Source organism: Cheilinus undulatus, linkage group 3 (assembly GCF_018320785.1).
Source record: "Cheilinus undulatus linkage group 3, ASM1832078v1, whole genome shotgun sequence".
NCBI classification, from domain to species: domain Eukaryota; kingdom Metazoa; phylum Chordata; class Actinopteri; order Labriformes; family Labridae; genus Cheilinus; species Cheilinus undulatus.
In genome coordinates this window covers 50135054-50158167 of record NC_054867.1, presented here as the reverse complement: position 1 = coordinate 50158167, position 23114 = coordinate 50135054, and the positions used below count along the sequence as shown (strand labels likewise).

Here is a 23114-nt window from a genome sequence, read left to right as displayed (position 1 = left end):
ATTCTCCTGCAGCCTCACACCGTGGACTCAAGCATCCTTCAGGTTAATGGGCTCACAGACACAAAGTCAACCCTAGAGACGCACGCTGGAAACAGCAGCCATCTCTATCAGGTCCTCTACGCTGAAGGAACTTCACTAAGCACCGTGGAGCGGAGTTTCCCTCTCTCTGTGTTTTTATACTGTCAATTATGCAACATTAGAAATATGCTGCATTAGCTTTATTAGTTCCTGTTTCCACTGCTGTGATGATTGAATAAATCTGGTGGTTGCTTGGTGATTTTAAAGCTGTCGTAAACACAACAACTGCTCCACTTGATATTACAGTATAACTACATTACATAATTATATACTAGTTAATGGATAATTACTTTCTGCTTTCAGAAAAATGCTATTGATTTCAAATTAATAACTTACGTATAAATATTGTTTTTGACACACTATATAAGCAGGTGATTATAATATGATATTATATTTTATACCCACATTTCCAAGTGAAATGACAACGTGTCTGCTTGCACTACCAAACTAATTGGCATTTATCCAACAATTTCAGAACCCTACAATAATCCTTGATTTTGTTGTTATCACAGTATTTGGTTGATATGTTTCTTTTTTTACAAGCAGTGCTTTTCCACTTTGTCTTTGCACTTTTTACCAGTTGAATGGAGGCCTGAGTTTGAAATTGACTACACTCTTTTTTTTTTTTGCCAGTTCATTCAAGAAAAAAGATGCTAACCTTGCAAATCAGATGCAAGACTCCATCTCTGATTGGGCAGATCCATCTTGAAAAGCTCCAATCCCCAACTGAGCACTGCTCGAACCACTCCATGTGATTTGAGGAGAACGAGGCGGGAGCTACGGTCAGGGTTTAGTTGTACTCAAAGCTGTTAGCAATGGCTGCCTCCAGTGCAGTGATTAGCTACGATACAGCTCTAGTGCAGCATTAGTTTTAACAGAAGTGGACCACATTTCTGCATGAAATAAAGAATCAAAACAAATGCCAAAAGCTTTTCATGACGGAAAAGATGTTTTTGCTCATCTCCCGGTCTGCTTCGGCATAGGTTTGCTATCATTATGGGTGAGGTTGCCATTTTGTCCTGTCGCTCTGATTGGTCTGTCATGACGGTGACAGACAGAACTTTCCTCCAATCAGCTTCTAAGAATTTGTTGAAAAGTGCTTACTTGTGAGCTTTCCCGGATGAAGGTGAAATCTATTAATGCAATGGATATTTAAAACAGTCTGTCTCAGGGCTATTCAAATACAAATTCAACTGGGCCAAATTTTAAAAGTCAAGAAAAGTAGCAGCGCCAGGCATGTTCGGCCCCCAGTAAGTAGCTGGTATTGTCAAATTTGGAACCAGTACAGATCAATTTTGAAGAAAAATAAGCACTTTTTATTCATAGTCTTCCTTTTAAATTTGGCAACATGACAAAAGTACATGAAAAAGTGCATAAAAACATATCAACAGAGCTGCATTTAAACATAACCTTAAATGTTTTTTTCACTTGAATAAAAATAAATAGAATTTTAAAAAAGCAATCCCAGGCATATCTTCAAGTGCTTAAAAACTAAGGTTACTCTGTATTTGGGGGGCTACTTCTGCCAGCATCGCTAGCCAAAAAAACACCGCAGTGCATTGTGGGTAGACTGTTGCTAGGCTTCGCACTGTGTAGCATCCACTGTCTGAAATACTGTGGGAATTTATGAACCCTTGTGAAACAGGTTGCCTCCTGCATCTCTGGCATGACCACAGGCTGGGCCACTTGGGGGTTGGTTCCAGGCCGCATGTGGCCCCCGGGCCGCTAATTGAACAGGCCTGGTCCATCTGGTGTGTCAGGTTAAAAAGATGTTGAAGATCTGGAGAAACAACTATAACTCAAGCTGATACAGATTTTTAAATATCATTTTTTATTTTGTATCCTGTCACAATATTGTTTCACATCACAGTGCAGGCATACGATGAAAATGGTCTTAAGTTTAAGAAGAAATAAAGTAGGATTCAGTTGTTAAATGCCAAATTTTAAACTACATAAACTGATTTTTTTTTTTTAATTCAGAATAACAACCTGTATGCCCCTGCATCAAATTTGCATGGATATATAATACAATTTTGATGAAAGGCGGGAAGACTAGCAGAAACATTATGCTTTTTAAGTTATTGTTTCCATGTTTCTGAGACTTTTTTATTTTTTATGTTTTAAACTCCCAGATGGATTTTCATCCATCTTTGTACAAATGTTTGCTCTATCTGAAGGATTAAAGTCTCTGCAGACTGAAGAGGTTATTTGGATGCATTTGTCAGAGTCAGGATTTGTTACATCACTCACTCACTTGTACACCAAGTTTGCATTTATTTTTCAAACATATCTTTTACTGAAAAGAAAAAAATTTTGCATGAGTTTGTGCATCATGGCACTGTGTGAATTTGGAGAGAGACGGTTAAACTTTTTGGCTCAGTTTTTTTAATTTTTTTTTTTTTTTGCATGACTGCAAATTCTGGCCCCTTTGTGTTTCATTCTATGGTTGATATGAACATGATAGATGCTACAGTGCAACGTCTTAAACGTCTTTGCAAAAAATGGCCAAACAGTAACAAAAGTGGTCAAAAAGGTAGCAAAAATGGGATAAATGTGGCCAAAAGTTCCAATAAAGTGGCAAAAATGGGTCAAAAGTAGTAATGAGAAGTGGCAAAAATGCTAAAAAAAAGCAGCAAAAAGGTAAACAAAATTGTCAACTTGGTTAAAAGTTGCATCCATAAAAGTCCACACCATTTGAGAACCACTGATATAGACTATACATTTTTTAAAGGTTGACTTTGGGGTGTTTATGCCTTTATTTAAGTGTCTGGACAGTGGAAAGTGTCAGAAACTTGGTGGGAAGAGGGTGTATGGAATGATGACACTGTCATTGTTCTGCACACTCAGACATGCAGCTTTGTAGTGCGACTACCAGATGGTATAGAGAAGTAGAGCATGGACTTCCTGTTTAATGATGAGTTCCAGCACAGGTAGGGCCGTGAAGTGGTCTCACCTGTTCTCCTGCTCCTGCTGTTTGTGTTTACATCCTGACTGGGATGTCTGCAGACAGCTGGAGAGCTGGCACAACATCAGCTATATCATACTGCAATGAGTGCGTTTTTAATGAGGAAGCATAAACAATGTGGTCCTGGTTCTAAATGAATCACAATACAAAATGAGTCATCATCATCATCATCACATGTTCACTGATGCAGGTTTTAATCAGGCTGTACTGCAGCGATGGTAAAAAAAAAGACTATCAGTTTCACCTTCTGGTTGCTTTGATCATAAAGTTTGATTACAATCCTCTGATTCAGAGCCAGGACTTTAGAACAGATCTGATATTCAAGTTTCAAAAACCTCAAAGTCCAAAGCAACTCTCTGTATAGAGAGTTACACTGAAATGTGAAACTCTTAATAAGCCTGCTATCATTCAGGTGCTTTAACGACCTTATTTAAACTAGTATGCCCTTATCGTTGTAAAATATTTAATGATGACAGAATCAGTAATACTGTCCTTCAAAATAATTTCATTGTCATATTTTTTTTCATGCAACAGCACATAAAGGACATAGAAAGTAAAATAAAGTCATACTTCATTAATCCCCAAAGGGAAATTCACAGTTTACACTCTATTGTTTTACATGCTATACACACATAGACAGTGTGATGGCCTTGCTGCTCTAACTGAAACGCTGCCGTTAGCTGTTGGGGGTTCAGTGCCTTGCTTGAGGGCACTTCGACCAGATGTGTCCAGATGTGCTCCGACCGAGACTCAAACCGGTGACCTTCCAATTTCCAGCCCAATTCCTTCTGTAGAAGTAGAGCAAAGGTAGATAATGGGGGTGTGATGGTGCATAAAAATGTCACAGCTCAGTATATTTTTAGTTCAGTAAGGGGAAGAAATGCAGCACATTTGATTTTTCTTTATTAGGAACTTAAAAAAATGAGTTTCCCTATTTTGAAAACAACAGTACCTCTATAAGGGTCAGTGGTAGCACTGTTGTTGTTCTGCAGGTTTAGTGCAGAAACCTCACTGTTGAGCTCATTATGAGTTGGTGATGAGCTTGATGAAATGTCCTCCCAGGACTCCTTGTTGCTTTTTTTCATATTAAATCAAATCTATACTGAACTGTGACCCCAAAGCTGAGTAAAAAAAAAAAATCTATCTATGACCTCTATGAACCATTACACTTCTGCTAAATCGCACAAAAACATCCTCAGTTTTGTTTCTAAAATTTCAGACTGGGTGCGGGAATGTTATTCCAGTTTTTGACAACTGAAAACAAGAAGTTAGCCAACATTGGGTGTGGGCTTTCTTCTTACAATCACAGCTCTAACTTAGTTTTTGCATCCTATACTTGATGAGAAAAAACTTATCACAGTAACCTTGACCACTGCCGGAATCTTCTCAGTTCATCCCTGAGTCTAGGTGCATGTTTGCTCCAAATGTGAAGTAATTTCCTGCGTGCATTCCTGTGATACTGGTCTGAGAAGAGTGGGACATAAGGATGGACAACACCCGTAAACATCATGCCTGTAGCAATGACATGACTAAACAACAACTGTAGATGCTTACAGAGATGTTCCAGGAAAGCTCTGCAGCAGAAACTCACAACTGTTGTTGTTTGAGTTTCACCCCAAACTCTGCTGAGGCTTTCTGCAGACCTAAGCGGCTCATTTGTGAAACATTTTCTCTCCCATTGTGCAGTGAAGTAACCCCTCATCTCAGCCGTCAGCCTCTCGCAGTCCTCTGCAGCAACGCACAAATACACCCACATTACTCAGCCTCAGATGACTGCTGGTGGAGCATCTTGTGACCAAGTGGAAAAAAAGCTTCACAGTCTGCTGTTTATTGGCCTGAAAAGCAGTTGGACAATGTGACACCACACATTCCTGGGTTTTTATGAAGAAAAAAACTAACTGTTCAGGCCGCACGGAGAAACACAAGCTGACATTCATGTTACCGAGTGGGAGTGGTTTATCTGACCGTCCAATCAGAGAGCAGCTGAGTGTGACAGGCTCACATTTAGCGGAGGAATTTGAGGATGTGACAGAGGAAATGTGTTCCTGTCTGCATGTTCAGGGTGAAAATTTAAAGTAGAGTTTTTAGGAGAAGGGTAGAGGGGATTCGGTGTCTCATTCTGCTTTTTACTCTGACCTGCATGTGCAGATTCCTGCCATTTAAAACACAAGAAAACACATTACGCAAAGAGGCCCATGTAAGACATTAAACATATAACACAGCAGTGCTCCAGGATACAGGTTTCACTCATCCTCTAATACCCCTGAAAATGAGCAGGAAGGTAGAAATTTAAGGTAGGAAACTGCTCTGATTCCTTGTGGTGCCCTGTCTAGCATCATACACGTAGAGTCAGCTCTGCTGATTTCACTTAACCTTTAGAGGATTATGAGGCCATGTGTGGCTTTTTTGGTCATTTTTTGTTTCCTTTTTTATTGTTTTGACCGTGTTAATGCTAATGCATACATTTAGGAAGGTACTTTTTTTTTCAGAACCCATAACGAGTCAGGAGACTTTTTGTACACACTCAGGATGTTGGTGACCAAAAATGCCCCCTTTAAACCCATTAAAACCATGATTTTTGATTTCCCAGTTGGTGCAGTAAAAAACATGAATTTACAGCACTTAACAAAAAAGGTATTTTGCCTTTAAATCTTGTGTTTTGAACTTTTGAACTAATAAGTTTGACTTTTTATCTTAGACTCTGAGCCTTTAACCCATTAAAGCCTGAATACAAATATTAAAGCCAGAAATTCTCATTTTTTGGAACTGAAATGTTTATTTAGCTTTCTACTGAAATTCAAAAAAATCCAAATTTCCTTTAAATTTAACATATATTTTTGTATCTCATTTGATACATTGGGTATTTTTGGTAACTGATAATCCACTTGAGGGCATTTTTATCATTTATCAGATTGTATTCAGAATTTCTTTTTAGTAATCTATTGATCATATTGATAGAGGTATCATAAAAGTACATATCAAATATAATACAACAGGCTTTAAGGGGTTAAACTTATCATTTCAACTCTATTATCTCAGAATGATCTATTATCAGTTTTATTATTTATCTATTTTTTCACATTTTACTTCTGGTGAAAATGAGGCTGACAGTTAATGGTTAAATGTTGACTTTATTAGGCTCTTAGGTTAGGCCTAAATTCAGAATCCACGATGCTGGCCTAACTTTTCTGGCCCTCAGGACGTCTTATTGGAGCAAATCTGGCCCCAGACTCAATATGAGTATGACACCCCTGCTTTAAGGTGATCAGCCTGTGTGATCACAAAAAGGTAGATTTGTTAACCGGATTTTACCCAGAATTCTTCCAGCTAGCCTGCTAGTAAATAATATATATATAAATATATATAAATATATATATTTATATATATATATATATATATATATATATATATATATATATATATATATATATACACACACACACACACACACACACATAAACTAAAACAATAACTCCAAGTGAGTATGTCCTGCCATCAGTATGGCTGATAATTGGTTGTGCCACCCTTATGATAGCTGGCATTGAGTCTTTCACATCAATGTGGAGGAATTTTGGCCCACTTTTTTTGGAAAATTGTTTTAATTCAGCCAAATTGGAGGGTTAACAGGCACAAGCCTGTTAAAGATCCTGCTACAGCATCTCGATTAAAGTCCAGACTTTGACAAGGTCACCCCAACCTTCCAAGCCTTCCATAAGGTTCAACTTTTGTCTCACCAGCCCGCAGAATATTTCCCAAAAGTCTTGGGGATCATCAAGTCTTTTTTTTTTTGTCAAATGTTAGACAAACCTTTGTGTTCTTTGTGGTTTTGTCCTTGTAGCTCTCCCATGATGCCATCTTTGCCCAGTCTCTTTGTTATTGTTCAGTCATCAGCACTGACCTGAACTGAACTGATTCAGTGAGGCCTGCAGATCTTTAGATGTTGATCTCTGTTCTTCCGGGACCCCCTGGATGAGTCGTCCATGCGCTCTTGGAGTCATTTTGGTAGGCTGGCCACTCCTGGGAAGGTTCACCACTGTTCCAAAGTTTCCCCCATTTGTGGATAATGGCTCTCACCGTGGTTTGCTGGAGTCCTAAAGCCTTGGGAATGGCTTTGTAACCTTTTCTAGACTGATAGATGTCAGTGACTGTATTCCTCACCTGTTCTTGTATTTCTTTAAATCACATTTGCCTCTGTTCTTCATTGCTGTTCTTTCAGACACTCGAATAATAACACTCATCTTTTGGAATGCTTCACTTTGTATTCAGTTATCATTGCAGGTGAGCTGCAGGTGGGAATGCTAGTAGTGTATTGCATGAGTAAAGGCTGATATCAGCAGCATGATACTTACTTGGGTGGGTGCAAATATGCTCACATGACTAAGCATTGTCTGATAACAGTGCTGTGCATGTGCTTGCCTTGGTATGTATATGTGGAGCTCTCGTTCCTGCAGAGTGAAATCACAATGCTGCTGTTGTGGAACCAGTGTGTATGCAGCTTCTGTTGCCTTGTCTTCCATTTCTGCAGCATCCTATGTATGTCATGAGCTTCCTCTTGTGACTGCTTTCCCTTAACACAGTTAAAATCTTGAGCTGTGAGATGCATGTGTAAAACAGCAATCAACTCCTGATTGTTACCCTAAGAAAAGATGATAATCAGTCCTTTTTTAATGAAATTTGTTCTTTATTCTTGAAGGGAGACACCCATTTTTGACACGCACGATGTATAAAATGACTATTGCGAACATCGAGTATAAATTATGTGGAAGTTTTGAGCCGTCAGCGTGCATTTCTTGCTGGAGTTTCGCTTCTCCCATTGTCCCTAAACGCGTCTCTCACAGCATTGAGCTCTCTGTCACTCCCCCGCCCATCCAGAAAACTCCTTTGCACATGCGCATATCTTGGTATCAGCAGCGAGAGAAGCAAGGGAGGGGAGGTAAACAGAGCAGCGCAGAGAGTTAGCGGAGAGTTAGCTGCGTTTTTAGATGGACAACGAGAAACAGTCTGGAACTGCAGCTTTGAGCAGTCATTCAACTTTGAAAAGTTAGAGGTATAACTCAGGCGGTATTTGTTAAAATACGCCACAAGAGTACTACTTGAGGCAGCAACACAACACGTCGCTATACTGTAAAACATGACAGCCTGATTTGGCTATGTCCACTTCTTCTCTTTAACTCAAAGAGCCCTGGCAAGTTTGGAAATTTGAACTTAATTGTATGTGTTTTGAAATGTGGAACTTACAAGGATTTGTTATGTTGACTTTTGCCACATCTATTTAAGTTCTTTGAACTTGGTTCTTTAACTTGTCAGTAAAAAAAGGACAGCAGGTGTGGTGGCAGGACTTTAAAACAAAGTTTTGCCATGTATTTTAACTGTGACAATTGTCTTCCTTAATCCATGGTAAGGTTAAAGCACAACTCTAATATAGTAGTTATACCGTGGATATGTGCCTTTTATCCGAATTTCAACAAAAAAATCACGACAGTTTGACATGAACAGCAGAGGACTACTTCCGCTGGCGGAAGAAACCTGCACCCGGCAACAATTTGAACAGAAGAGGAGTGATTCAGCAAGGCTGTGAGGCAGCGAGGAGACGTTCTCAGCCAACTGCAGCTCCATGACATTTGTGTAAGTTTGATACTTTTTTTGTTTCATTCTCCCCAAAATGTATGTTAATTGTGACATTTTAGCGTCGAGCACTGTCAGGAAAGTCTAAATTCATCATTGCGGCTTTAGATTTAATATGATTTTCCCCTGCTCTTCCTCTTTTGACTTGGGCTAGCTGGCTTGTTGTGTCGTCTTAAAGTTAGCTTATAAACCACCTAGTTGCATGGTCAAGTTGAAGCTGAGAATCATATTTGAATGTCACAGGTTGTTTCTTTCTTTGACCATGTAGTCAGAAAGTACTAATAGATTTTTACACCATGGTAACAACTCAAAACTGAACAGACACTGATCGGTAAGTGCCTGTGTGGTCGTTGCTTGGTATGAGTGTGTGTGGTTGTTGGTTGCGCTGGCAGCCGTTGGTGTATGTGTGGTCGTTTGCCTGTGTGTGATTTTTTTGTGTGTGCCTTCTTTTGAGTGAGTAAAAAATTTACACAAACTAGTAATATACTTATCAAACACACCATTCTTAAAAATGTGAAGGCTGTATTGGGGAAATGATTTTTTCTTGATCAGCATTCAAAGACCATGGAAATAAGTGCTTGTTTATAGCCTTTTTAGATTACTTGTGTTATTTTTCTCACATGAATGGTTATTGATGAAGCATGTCTTTTATATTTAATATTTTGTGATAGCTGGGACATAGCCTCAGCACTCGAATCTTTTTTTCTGTTTACAGATGTAAAGAAGCATGTCCAGGTTGTGAGGTGGAAATGTAAGTTTTATGAATTCTTGAGATATGAATGATTGTGTGATTTGTTGCAGCTTTAAAGATTTTTTTCTAAGTTAAAGAAAATTAACAGTCAAATATTTGTAATGGACATTACATGATACATCAACTAAACAATTTACAAAACAAAAACCTTTTTGTTTGTAAGTTTTAAAGCTTTTTTTCCTAATGCTTCACCTTTCTCTGTCCTCTTGTCGTCTATCTGTTTCAGCTAAGTGCCAAATTCAAGCGTGCCATCACCACAAACCAACTGGAGTCATTTCTGGGTGAACTAGATACCTTGGTGTGAAGTCTTATCAGATAGTGCTAGGCAGCTGTTGCATCAAACAGGAGGGCTACCCAGAGCAGCGGTTTACAGTGTCTTGAAAGAGAGGTATGCACTATAGAAATACATTTTTCCATCTTAATCATCCAAAAATGTAAAACTTTAACTTGTATACCTAAGCGTACTATGGCACTGTTCTTCACGAATAATTGAGGTCATCATTCATCTTTTGATTATTCTTTTCTATATTTTCTAGAGCTTTTTTCTACTAGTTTTTATCAGAGGCAAATGTCATTCACTTTTTACCCTGAAAGCTTTAGTTTCTTCTTTAGATTAGTTTTTGACCTCGGTGTTGTCTGATATGGAAAGATGACAAAAAGGTCATCATGTGCAGACTTTTATTTTTGTAATAAACTGAAAGATAAAGTCTACATTTGTGGTTTGAGTTCTGTAATATAACAGAGCTGTGAACAGGGCTGTAACCCATGAAAAGTTAACTTATTAGGTTTGATATTTCTCTGGCCCTTAATAAGGGATCCTTTCTCAGTAACTGCCCCCTATTCCTAATTAATTTAAATAGCCTTCTGTAGACTATGATGGATTTACCTCTTGTGGATTTTTTGTTGACAATCTGAGAACGTGAGAACCTTCAACCACTGGTCACTTTCACCTATAGTTTTTTTTTGCTTTTGTAGGACACAAACCACAACAGAAGAACAGCTGCCCTACTTGGCCTTCCATGCTTCTTTGCAGAGTATTCCTCTAATGTCATCAGGATATGTGATGTAAGTTATTGAAGAAAAGTTTGAGATGTTTTTTTATGTGAAATGAATTTTAAAAACCCACACTGAATTTGATCTTATTTCTTTCTAAATTTAAACACTGGTAAATATGAGTATATATGTGAAGGGCATCTTAACCTTTATGTATTAAAAATGCAATAATTTCATAACTGTAAAATTTACAAATAAATAAATATGTGTGTTTTTCTTTTTAATTCCACGGTGAAACCCTGGATGTGCTGAAGAAAGGAATGCTTGTTGAACTGTTGATCTGACTTGAAGATTGTCTGCATGAAGCATTCCCTCCTCAACCCATCAGTGTGGCAGTGGTAGTTGAGGTGACCATCCTGCACAACCTTAGAGATGTACCTACAGGCCTTTCCATGTCAATGGTGACCATCTACTGCCTCAACCTAAAGTACCCTCATGAGACAAGGTACTCCTTTGAGTTTCTACAGAAGGTCATCGTGAAAATCAAGCCGGGCCACTGCTCGGTGAGCAACCACAGGTTCAGAAATAGACTGCTGTAATCATGAGGATGCTGTGAATGAGTAACTCAGAGGATTGCGTTCATTGAAAATCTGAAATGTTTTTATCTTGCTTTTTGTTTGTGTTTTTAACTTTGAAAAGTTTGTTCATAAAGACAAGGTTGATGACTATTGTGGAAAGTTGTACAGTGACAAATTGCAGTATTGTATTTTACACCTGAAATGCCTTCTTTGTGGTCCATTGTTTTTTTTTTCTTGTTTTTTTTTTTTTTTTTAAGTTTTCTCTTAAATTTAAATTATTCTGGTTGAATTGCCTGATGCAAGCCTTAAGCCACTACTGAAGCCAAGTTCTGTGAATACACCGATAGTTGGTAGTGTGTTTAACTTTTGCAGATGTTTTTAGCCAGTTTCCAGTGCACAACATTGTTACTGTTTCACTGAGAGTGTAAGAAAATGTTGAGAGCAAAAAGCCTTTTTCAGCTCCAAGCTATGTTTGCTACATAGTATTGTAGCATAGTATGTTGGGGAAAATACAGAGCTATACAGTGAGTTGAATACTAATGTATGAAATAAATGTATTTTTTTTGAAAGGAAGATTTGTAAGAATTCCTTCTCGATCTTAAAACAGCGTGCTTGTAAGTATCATTGAAATAACTTGCACAGCAGAGTTGAAACAAATTAGAAATTGAAATCATCTAAGCTTATGATGGCAAGTAATATAAATGTCTCATTTATTTTAACCTAAAATCAACTTAAAATTGAGAGCTAAAACCACAAAGAAATATGAGTTTATTTGAATTGATGAGAGACATTCCTTTTATCAGTTTACAATAATTCTTTAATTTAATTCAAATATTTAGTTGAAACAACAAGGTCTTAAAAGTTAATCATCAGTCAGAACTTGGCTTGTAATGTTAAGTCAACTACAAAATTTTAGTTATATCAACTACTTGACTTAACTTGCATTTTAAAGGCAGCAGTGGAACTTGTTTGCAAGTTTAACTAGCTTGAAATGTCTTACAGTGTAAAGACATGAGCCCAGTGTTGTTGAAAAGCCACGATTTAAAAATCTCATAAAGACACTTAACCCAGAATACATGATTTGCCTGGGTGCAAACATTGTGCTTAAACTCCCTGCCAGAGTTGTACATGTCAGAGAAGATGGCCCAGCAGCGGACTAATGTGATCCACCTCTACACAACTTTAGAGCCTTATCTCAGTCTAACAGTTCAAAACACCAACAACGAGGACTTAAAACATTCCCACCTCCAGACAAGCTCCCCCCTCCCATGATCAGACGGGAGGGTTTCTTGAATAAGGTCTAAAGACACTCATGAACTTGTCAGAAACTGGTTCAGTGTTCATCAGCACAGATAACAGACTAATATAATCACAGCTGTGAGCCTGAATAGTGGACTAGACTGCAGGGTTTTGGCTGTTGGCTGCATGTAGGAGTGGTGAGTTTTGTGTAGATTTGCTTCACCCTTAATGAGGGAAATAATCATTTCATAATCAGCAATAGTAAACATAACACAGAAAACATTTCAGGACTTTCCATATGCTGTAAAATACAGAGTATTTATGATTTATGTATTTTTGATTTATTAGTACAAGATTGAATGAAGTCTTTTGCAAACAATTTTATTAAAAATCCAATAGAACAGTCTATTTTTATCTCCAAACTAGTGTAATTTGGGGCTGGATTGAACATTAAACAGCTGCTGAGAGGCCATTTCAAAATATTGCGATATATATTGACTAGCAAAAATATATCAGGATATCAATTTTAGGCCATATCACCCAGCTCAACTTTAGTACCAGCTGGAAAGAACCAGTTCAGTTTCTTTAATCTTGTTAGTGATGTTCCCTGCTACTCTTACTCTTCAGTCGTGCTCTCAGCAGGAACGTGCAACGAGAAGACTCATCTTCCGTTTCAAAAATCATTATGAGGGATCATTTTGCAGACACTGCTCTGTAGAAAGATCATTAGCTGTGAAGCACAAAGCGTGGGCATCCACCTTAGAGACCTGGGATTTCCTCTTTGCTTCCCTCTCAAACTCAATTTTATTTCCCTTGCAGAGATACGTTGTGCAACTTTGATGAACTGCAGGAAAACCTACATGCATATTAGCTATCAGCTCTCTGGGATTGCTTTTTCAGTGTATTATGCAGCATGAAAAATGTTTGCATGATTAAAGTGATGCATAGTTTGCTTAAAACAATTTTGTGTGGTGTAAATTCAATAAACAGCTGAAGTAAAGGCACGGGGAAGTCATTTAAACTCCAAACTGGAAACTGATGACCAGCTGAGACAGACTGGCATTCACAGAGGACAGCGAAGAGCAGGGAAAACATCATGTGCTTTAAAAGGTGTCTCTCTCTCTCTCTCTCTTAAAGTCTGAACAGTGATGAGTGAATGCTGTCCTATGTGTTATCGTGCTGTAGTGGAGGTTTTGGGCTGATTTAGTGTCGTCTTGTTCGTATAGTAGCTGAGAAATAAAGCTCGGATTGAGAGGAAGGGTCTGCATGTGAGGGTGATGTCGGTTTATGGAACATAAAACAAAACAAAGCAAATCAGGAAGGAAAGAGGCTGATTGCTGAACCCATTTCCCTCTTTGATAAGCAGCAGAAACATGGAGACATTAAATCTGGGCTACAGGAAGCTGCTGAATGCTCCCAGTGCTCCCAGTACAGAGGATTCAGGAGCTTCTGGTCTTTGAGTATGATCTAGGGATGAATTAATTCTAAAACACAGCTTCTGTTTGAAGCAGCTGCAAGGATCTGTTGTTTTTGTGTTGATTTATGGGGCCCTCATGGACAGATGCAGTAGAGGATCCGAGAATGAGGGCTCCTCTTGTATTCTCTACTTTTATCAGCCGGATTTGGTTTTCAGAAAGGATGCTGCTGATTCACAGTGGCTCATAAAGCCATGATATTTAATGTCTGTGATGCTTCTCCATGAGGGTTGCAAAGGCTTGTCTATGTCGTCTTCAGAGGTAGTAACAGGAGTTACAGTGGCGGGAATGGGATCTGCAGAGCCAGCAGTGGAGCTCCCAGCATTCTGTGCTTTCATCCTGCAAAATGGAGATGCAGGATATTGGACGTTTGCTGACTTGATGATTGGTATTTATGAATTAACTTAAGCTTCCGTGTGCACACTTTTTTAACGATTGCCCCTACTGTTGTCTATGAACAAACCCACACTGGCGGCCGCCTGACGCATGTGGACACACCACAGCACTTTGCACCACCACTCTTTTCCTGATGCTGCTTTCCACGGCTTGCAGAGAGTTTCCCTGAAGGTCCAAGCTGTTTTGTCCATCTCGGCTGCCGTAGTAGCAGCTCTGTTTGAGAGCACAGAAGAAAATTAATGAGAGAATAACTGGAGGGCTTGGCTGCTGGTGATGAATACCACTGTTCCTATCGTTACTTCTCTTACCCAGTGAGATGGGGGGCTGAGCCCAGGCAGGCTCTCAGCTCTGGTATCAAGCATCTGGCCCAACAGATGGGGGAGTTAGATCATTGATGAGTTGTTGCTGGTGTGTGCTAGGGATGGCAATTGAGACGCGTCATTTGACGCTGTTGTGTCTTGGGCTTTTGTCAAACAGAGCTTAGAAGTAGTCTGGTAGTTGTTTTACGTTTTGGGTTTCATTCAGAATATTCAGAGCTCATGATTGGCCTCCATAAATGTGGGGCGCCTAAGGCAGCCACCTCTTCATATGTTTAAAGACCTTTTCCTATTCCTCTACATATCTGGACTGTTCGAGAGGAGCAGGTCAGAGTTAAAGCAGAGTTCTCCTCTAGCTGCTGAATGAGGGACCAGGCCAGCTTGTGTTTTCATTTCTGACCATTTTTTATGGTCTGAAATTCATTCTTTACTTTTCCCCCTGTCTTTTCCCGTCTTTTATATCAGTTACAACCACAAAGTTTTTACAGCAAGTCTCTCGTCCAGCTTTACATTAGCAGCTAAGCGCTGCAGTTGCTGTCAGAGTTTTTCTGGGAAACTATAAACAAAGCTTTTCTTGTCCATATTGGGTTTAGACTAATTTAGTTGAGAATCGCTCCAGGGGACCGTTTAAGAATAACTCTGCAGAAACAGCCAATCTTTAACATCCAGACATTGATAAAGCCGTAGAAACACAGTCGACTGGTTGGGAAGGCAGAATTCCAAGGGTACAGAGAGGCCAGTGTCCTGAAGTTCACAACGTCAGGAACAAATCCACAGATTCTAAAGCTGACTTTGAGTTCTCATGCAGGTTGCCGGGTGAGCTCTTAGTTAGAGACTGTGGGAATAGAGAAACTGATCGAAACAGCAACAATGTTAAACAGACGGGCGTTACTAAGGAGATGGAATAACACAGAATCTCCCTTTTTTACAGGACTGCCCCGGAGACCGAGAGAAGGGGACCTCACAAGACTGAAGGATTTAATCTTAAAAAGGGGAACACTGCAGCTGGACCAGACTGTCGACTGCAATAACCGTAAGTCAGTCTTAGTGCAGCCCTGTCCCTGTAGTGGCTTTAGAAACATCATCAACACATTTAAACAAGGCAGTGTTAGGTTACCGGATTACTTTATATGTTTTTTGATTGACCAATAGGAAACAGTTATTTCTGCAGAGATTTATGATCACATTAAAGAAAGGATCAGAGATTTCAAGGTTGTCACAATTTAATGAGATGGAAATCATAAATTGATGATACATTAGTTAATGAGATTATAGTCCCTATTTTATTAAAGACATTTATGTTTGTAATATCAGCATTTTATGACTTTAATCTTGTTGATTCAGGACTTTTTTCTTTACCTGTTATGTTTTGTAAATGTTGAACTTTATTCCCATAATATTAAACATTTAAACTCAAAATCTAGAAGTCATTCATAGATTATAAACCAGGGATGTCATAGTACCAGGTTGTTAAGTTTTGCTACAGTTGATATCAGGTGATATTGATGTCTGAGACACCACATCAAAACTTCAAATCCCAGACACTCTATGGTTCTCAGTATTGGCTCATTTCTTATTTTATTTACTAAAGCTTACAAGCAAACTCCTGCTGACCGTCAAAACCATACAAATATCTGAAATATTTCAGTTCAGAAAAATAGACAGTAGTTTTGTACATTTTAGACGATGTGCAGGAGTTTGATTGGAGGTATTTAAAGCATACAATGTTGCACAAAGCATCATGTAACTAGAAAAGCACTCAGAGAGTGCAGACCTCTGTCATTAGCCCTATCCCCCAATAGTAAAGAATCCTTTTAAAAATTCCTGGATCCAGACGGTGATCCAGATCACTCCTAAAATCTAATCAGTTCTTCCTTATGCCATTTCTGACATTTCCTGAAAATTTCATCAAAATCCATCCACAACGTTTTGAGTTATGTTGCTAACAAGCTAACAAACAAACAAACTAGCTAACAAACCCACCCAATCACATAGCCTCCTTGGCAGAGGTAAAACTTGACATTACTCTCATATATCGCAAATGTTTATTTTATTGTGAACTAATTTTTGGAATATTTTTTACAATAGTGGATAAAATATACCACCTTAAATCATTTAAAGTTTCTACTTATTTTTTTTTTTTCTATTTTTTTTTTTAAAGCATCCTATGGCCCTGTTAGGGTCCCACAACCCCCAGGGGTCCCAAGTACCCCCACTTTGGGAACCACGGTCATAACTAACAGGATTGTGAACTCCACATGGTCCAGATAGATGGTACTAGAAACAGATGTGATTTATAATCAGGATTTTATGATGATAAATTGCTTTTTTAACTCACTCCCTTTTTAAAATCATGATTAATGGTCAGAACTATCGTCTCTTTCAGCACACTTTGTGTTATTAAAACATCCATGAAAATTTAGGATACATGTTTGTATATTTTGGAGAGTTTCATTAGAAGATGTGGGGAAACTGATTGGATTTTATTTTTTTTGCGTTTTCATGGGAATCATGAATATTTATTTGTAATTGGATTGGGAATTTGGAGGTGGGGTTGTCCTTTGCAAATTTCAGAATTTTGATGAAACTTTCTGGGAATTTGTTTGGATGTTTCTGTCATTGTCATGAAATTTTGGACTATTCGTTTTAATTTTTTAAAATTTGCTAAGAAATTTTAATTTTATTTTATTTAAAATTTTTTTTAATTTTAAATTTTATTTATAGAAATATGGGGGGAATTTTTCTGGCTAATTTTCACAGAAATTTAAAGTAATTTCTTTGCGTTTTTTCTGAAATTTTAGGGAATTTGTCTGGATTTTGGAAAAGGAAAATTTCAAAGAAATTCCTGCTCAAGCTGATTTTCCATGGTTAGGTTCACATCATAATCTTTAATCTATATAAAAAAGCCTGTCTGCAGTTAACTTTATTATTAGACAGTTTTAAATGTCAATAGAGAAATTTTAAATGTGGTAAAAATGATGCAATTAACAATCAACAACAAAAATTCTGAGATTAAGAATTCTAATCTTAAGACAGCCCTACTGCCAATCTTCCTGAACATTCTACTGGATTTTACATGGAGAAATGCTGATAAACATCAAAAGATGTCGTAATAAATGGCCGATCTTCTCTCTGCTCTCGTTGTAAATGTAGGTCATTAAAGTGTTTCTGAATGTGCTTTATAACCCCGTTAAAAATTCTTATTGTAGCTATGATAAAAATGCAAAGAGGAGATAAGCTGCCTCCTGCAGCTGTTTCTGAATCAGTGCAGTTGAACTTCCTCCTGTGTGTAGATAAGCTCTGTATGTTCACATGTGAAGTAGCTCAGTGAGTCAAACAGAGGCTAACTCACATCAGCATTCATGCCTCCATACGTTCTCAGCTGAGTCTGTTTTTAGACTTAATCTCGTTCTGCTTTGTGTCAATCCTTTTTAAACAATTATCTTCTTTTTCCCAGAATTCAGTGTGTGAACGCTCATTGTAAATCCTCATCATGAAGAGCAGTGAAATCTAAGTTTGCTCTCTCTTTGTCCTGCACTTGTTGAACGCTCACATTCCTCTGATCCTCACTCATCTGATATCGATAGTATGTAAGCACAATCAGGTTCAGGATGTCATCAGGAAGGGGTGTGGCCTAACATCCTCTGTGTGATGTGTTGTGTGTGTTATCTTGTCAGGATGTTCACGACGCAGTGCTGTCATATTTTTAGCTATGTCTTCTTCTTCATTCACCTCACGAGGAAAAATCTGCCGCGTTCCGCTCGGCGTGCCCTGCTTATCATGGAGCTGCAGACAGACGCCGTTATCTAACGTGAGAGAGACGTTCTCCATAACACAAACATGTTCCCTCAGAGCACTCAGACACTCTTCTGACTCCTCTCTGTGATGCTCTTAAAGAGGAAACGCTTAATTTCACACTCAGTAATTATCATGTAGTCATTTCAGGAACATTCATAGAGTAATGTTGGCCTTTTTCTGTCTGAGAGGACAGCAGCGAGTCATCACTGACATTTAGAGATGCAAATCTGAAACACAAACACAACAACAGAATCACCAGCTGAACGGCAACGGAAGTAACTGGCCTGAAGATATTTTTTGTCTGCGATATTTATGAAGCTCAGCAGCGTTAGTTCATGCTGGACATGGTAGTCATGCAACCAGCCATGATCAGCTGACAGCCACCTGATGCTATTGATCACCTCCCAGCTCCCACAGCCAGTCACAGCTCCTTCTCTCTTCACTGCATTAATGCTGATGCACCACGCTGCTGTTGCTGGCAAAGTTCAACCTCCTCCATACCAGCCTCCTCCTTTATAAGCATAAAGCTTGTTGCACCCTCATATTCAGATTCATGCTACTGTGAATTTAGTGCTTTTGAATTTTATTGTATTCAGTATACATAGTCAAATGTTTCAATCCATATGGGAGTTTCTAGCTATGCACTCCCTGGAAAGTCAAAGCATGCTGCCTGACTAACCCAGGGAGCATCTCTAAAGCAGAGCCTTCTCTGAACTGAATATCAATTTTGCAATGAAATAGTAAAATGTAAGTCAGGAGTGTTCCTGACTGAAATTCAGATCCTTTTTTATATATATATAGAAGAGTAAACTACATAAAATCAGTCTCTTTTAATATGTATGCATGAAAATTTGCAATCAGTTTTTTTTCTAATTTGGGTTTATACATCCTTTTGGATTGACACTAGCTCTGAAAAACACACACTTGCCTTTCTCCCTCCATGGCATGCCAAGTTTCTTCGTAAAATTACCAAATAAGCATGTTGCTTGTTATTGTCTTAACATTTCTGACACGTTCAGAAAGACAAAGATGCTTTGCAAGGCGGCATGATGTGCCTCAGATCACGTGACTAACATCACATGTCCTGCAATGTGACTATTGTGAATGCACACATTGCCATCATGGTTGCAAAGCAACGAATTGTTCAACCTTTTGACTTTATATTGAAAAGATGAACACAGAGATATTCTCAGAAACCCTTTCTGTTTTATCAGCTGCAATATCAACATCCACAAACATCCACTGATCCATCTTCTTCTGCTTATCTGATCCACAATCATGGTTGGCTGAAAGTCACTAGTTAACCCGGTCACTAATTAAACCAATACACCATGTCTGTTGCTTCTGCACACGGTGGAAAATGTTGTTGAAACAAAGTGCTGTTGACCAATCATCATTCTGAGCTGACCCTACATTATTATTGATTATTGAATTTAATATTATGTGACTTCCAATCTCCAAATTAACATTTTTATAACCTCTTTGACTGTTTCCATTTTTTTAGTTTACATCCCACACATCAGGTAGTTGTCTACTGCCAATTTAAAGATCACATGGCAAAGCAAAAATAGCCATGGCAATTGCAAATTATTCATAAAACAATCAAAGATTTGCTCAATCCACCTTATTTTTAGTGTCTGTTGTCAGCAAGGCATGTAGTTTTTCCTACATTTCCAACTTTCCACGTTTTTCCTGTTTGCAGGGATGTGCATTTTTTAACTTCCCTGATCCTGCATCTGCTCTGGTAAATAAAGTGGATGGTAATGGTGCTAAGCTCATAGACAGCCCTCATCAGAGCTCAGTACTCCTTGGGTTATTTTTCTTTATTTCTCTATAAACGCTTTGCTAACAGTCAGTGTGGAGAAACTGAGTGAATTGGAAGTGATGCTCCAATCATAATTCTGAGCAAAAATTGATGATCTGTTTGAACCCTCTGCTCGTATTTGTCAGACCAGCAGCTCCAGAGTTTGATCGAACCCTCAGGGAGGTTTTTGGCTGGGGGCTCCACCTGTTAGTGAGCGGCTCAGGGGAGGTCAGCTGGCTCTGACCCCAGCTGCAGGTACCTTCACCTGGGCTTCATCAAAGTGGCAAAGCCCCGCCCTCGCAGCCCTGCGGAGCTCGTTAGCTGTCGGAGCTGATTTGGGAGGTTCTCCTCGGCTGCACAGCTGCTGACGCACTTCAAACATTTCCCCTTCAAAGAGCGCACAGGTCAGAGCAGGGGGAGGAGGAGGAAGATGAATAAATGTATGAACTCATGTTAAACAGTTTGACTCTGAGGGGTCCTTATAGAACAAGGTGAAGGGTAGATTAACCTCACCTTTTTATTTAACATCACCTTATCAATATTTCAGGGACGGTGTAAGACTGTAATGTAAGCTGTATTCAGTATTGAAGGTATATTGACGAATAAACTTTCAAATGGGATGAGACGACATCGTTTATATCGGTGTTTTTCTGCTGGCTGAGCCTCAAGGACCCACCACCTTCTACTGAATAAGTAACGACAGCTCAAATAAAGCATTTATATCAAGGTTGACTGGTCAATACATGCATAATTTACACAAAATAGGTAAAGACAATGAAAATGTGTCCATATGCAGTTTATATACACGCAGGCTTAGAAACAAACAGGTGTGCACATGCAAATATAAATACATGCACACATGAACAAGATATTTGATGTTCCAAGTCAATGATAAAAAGGTATGTTAAAACCTATAGGTTTAAAAAAAAATCATTATATAAATAAGTTGTTTGTAAGAAGGAAAAAACAGTCAAATACCACATTAAAGTAATAAGGGACAGTTGTGGTTTTAAAACCCAGGAAGTAAAAAAATGCAAAGCAGGTAATTTGTTTCTCATGAAAAACATTTTTCTCCACTCAAAGGTCATAATGAACCCTGTAACAAAAATTAAATCCCAGACATCTATTACAAAATTTTGATTATGAAAAGTCTGCAGGCAAACTCCTCCATGCTGTCTACATTGCACAAACACAAACAGTTTTCTACATTGCATCGCATCATGCACCAGCATACACTTACTGCCCACACTGCATTCATTAAATCAGTGGTGGGTCTCAACTGGTGGGTTGGGACCCAAAACTGGGTCGTAAATGTGTCCCGGGAAAAAATCAAACAAAATTAAGGTGCTTTAAAACATGTTTTTCTGGAATGTCTTTTTCTTTTAGAAGTTTTCTACCATCTAAGATCCAATTTTCACAGTTTTTCTTTAAATCTGATTGGTTGGAAACTTTCAGAAATGTGAGTTTCACATTATCTTTAAGGATTTCGAGGTATGTCATTATGCCAGACCAGTTAAGATCAGCTGTGTTAAATATTAAATCCCATGCTCTGTAAGCATCTGTTTTCCCTTGTAAAACATGTGACATGTAGTGCTTTTATTTTGAAAGCACTAAAACGAATGAGGTGCACTGACAAGCCTTTGATGGCTTTGAGCTGCGTAGTTTTTCCACACCTGCAATGATTGCAAACCCATGATGGAGATAGCTGGAGGAAGAGTGAAGACATGTTTTCAGTGTTGTTTTTACTCTGTATTTAGTACAGAGACGTGGTTCAGCTCTGATAAAACTGCCACAATGTTGTAGCTACATCTGAGCTAATCACCTCACTGGAGGCAGCCATTGCAAACAGCTTGTATAAATAAACCTAGTTACTGGCTGCTGCCATGTTCTCCTTAAATAATGCTGCACAAATGCTCTAGACTGGAGTGTTCCAAGATAGATTTACCTGATGACAGAGATAGAGTCTGCTTTGCAGAGTTGCCTGGTACCTTGTCACCATCTGAGACAGCTGAAAAATAGTAACAGGGCAATAGGGGTGGATGTCACGCTGCATCGAAGCTGCATCAGGCTCTGTTTCTTGCTGAATGTCTAAATACTACTAAATAAACCACAGTAATCAGCTGTTAGCTGACTGTGGTTAATATGTGCAGTAAGAACACGGTACTTTACTATGTGTAGGAGTTTGTCTTCAATTTTTAGTAAGTGAGATAAAAAAAAGTCCAATATCAGGTGGCCTGGAGGCCAACAGGTTTGATTTTTTAATTAGAATTAAATCAAAGTTAATAATTCTGCTGGTTTAAAAACATTTAATTCTCTACTGAACCAAAAACTCCAGATTTCAACATTCAGCCTAAAATAGTGAATAATGATTTTTTTGGGTCCCAGGCCTTCTAAGAAATAAGACAGTCCTCCTTAAATGTTAAAACCATTTTTGTGGACCTTTAAAAGCTTAGAGCTCATGGTCATGTTAAACAGTGATTAGTGAAACACAAACTGATGACCCTCAGTTTCATTAAGCCTTCTACGTTTAAGTCACAGTAAAGCAGCGGTTAGATTATTTTATCCCCCTAATGTGAGGTTTATCTGAGTGAAACAGAATATGGGAGTCCGGTGTGTTATACTGTAGATATGAGGCGTATTTGAACAAACCCTATTTGATTGGATCACTCAAATAAGGGGGCGTGGCTTTACAGATATGTTCCAGAAATATTGAGCTGCCAAAAACAGATGGGCCAAAACTCTGTCTGCGAAAAACAGGTAAAACATGAATGCATTGAACTTTATTGGCTCACAGAGCTAGCCGTGGTAGAAGGTTACTGTGTGCTACTTAAACCATAAGGAGAGAGCTGTGTGGTTTCATTTGTTTGGCAATGGGGCTTTAGATGAAATTCATTTAACATGAAACTAAAGCAGGACTGTCCATTTACTGTTTTGGAACTTGTGTCATCACTAACAGAGACTTTTGCTGTATTTTTCTGCCTGTTTTTAGAGTACATAGAACATTTTTCCGTTGGCCATGAAGGGAAAGCATGAGTTTTAGCCTCAGAGCACCTGAGGCCAGGTAAAACAGGCTGAGTTTGATCAGCTCTGGCTGT

At 38.6% G+C, this 23114-nt stretch overlaps 1 protein-coding gene across 6 annotated transcripts in view; it reads left to right on the top strand.

Moving 5' to 3' along the window:
- The window catches only part of LOC121505643 (plasma membrane calcium-transporting ATPase 1-like), a 205307-nt gene that overhangs the window by 36748 nt on the left and 145445 nt on the right, over positions 1–23114 (top strand). For 5 of the 6 annotated variants that reach the window (XM_041781184.1, XM_041781167.1, XM_041781175.1 and 2 more), the window contains exon 2: positions 15349–15450. The gene's annotated coding sequence lies outside the window, so the exon portion shown is untranslated. Of the gene's footprint in view, positions 1–15348; positions 15451–22746; positions 22777–23114 lie in introns of those variants that run through there. The other variant, XM_041781157.1, reaches the window with a different exon arrangement.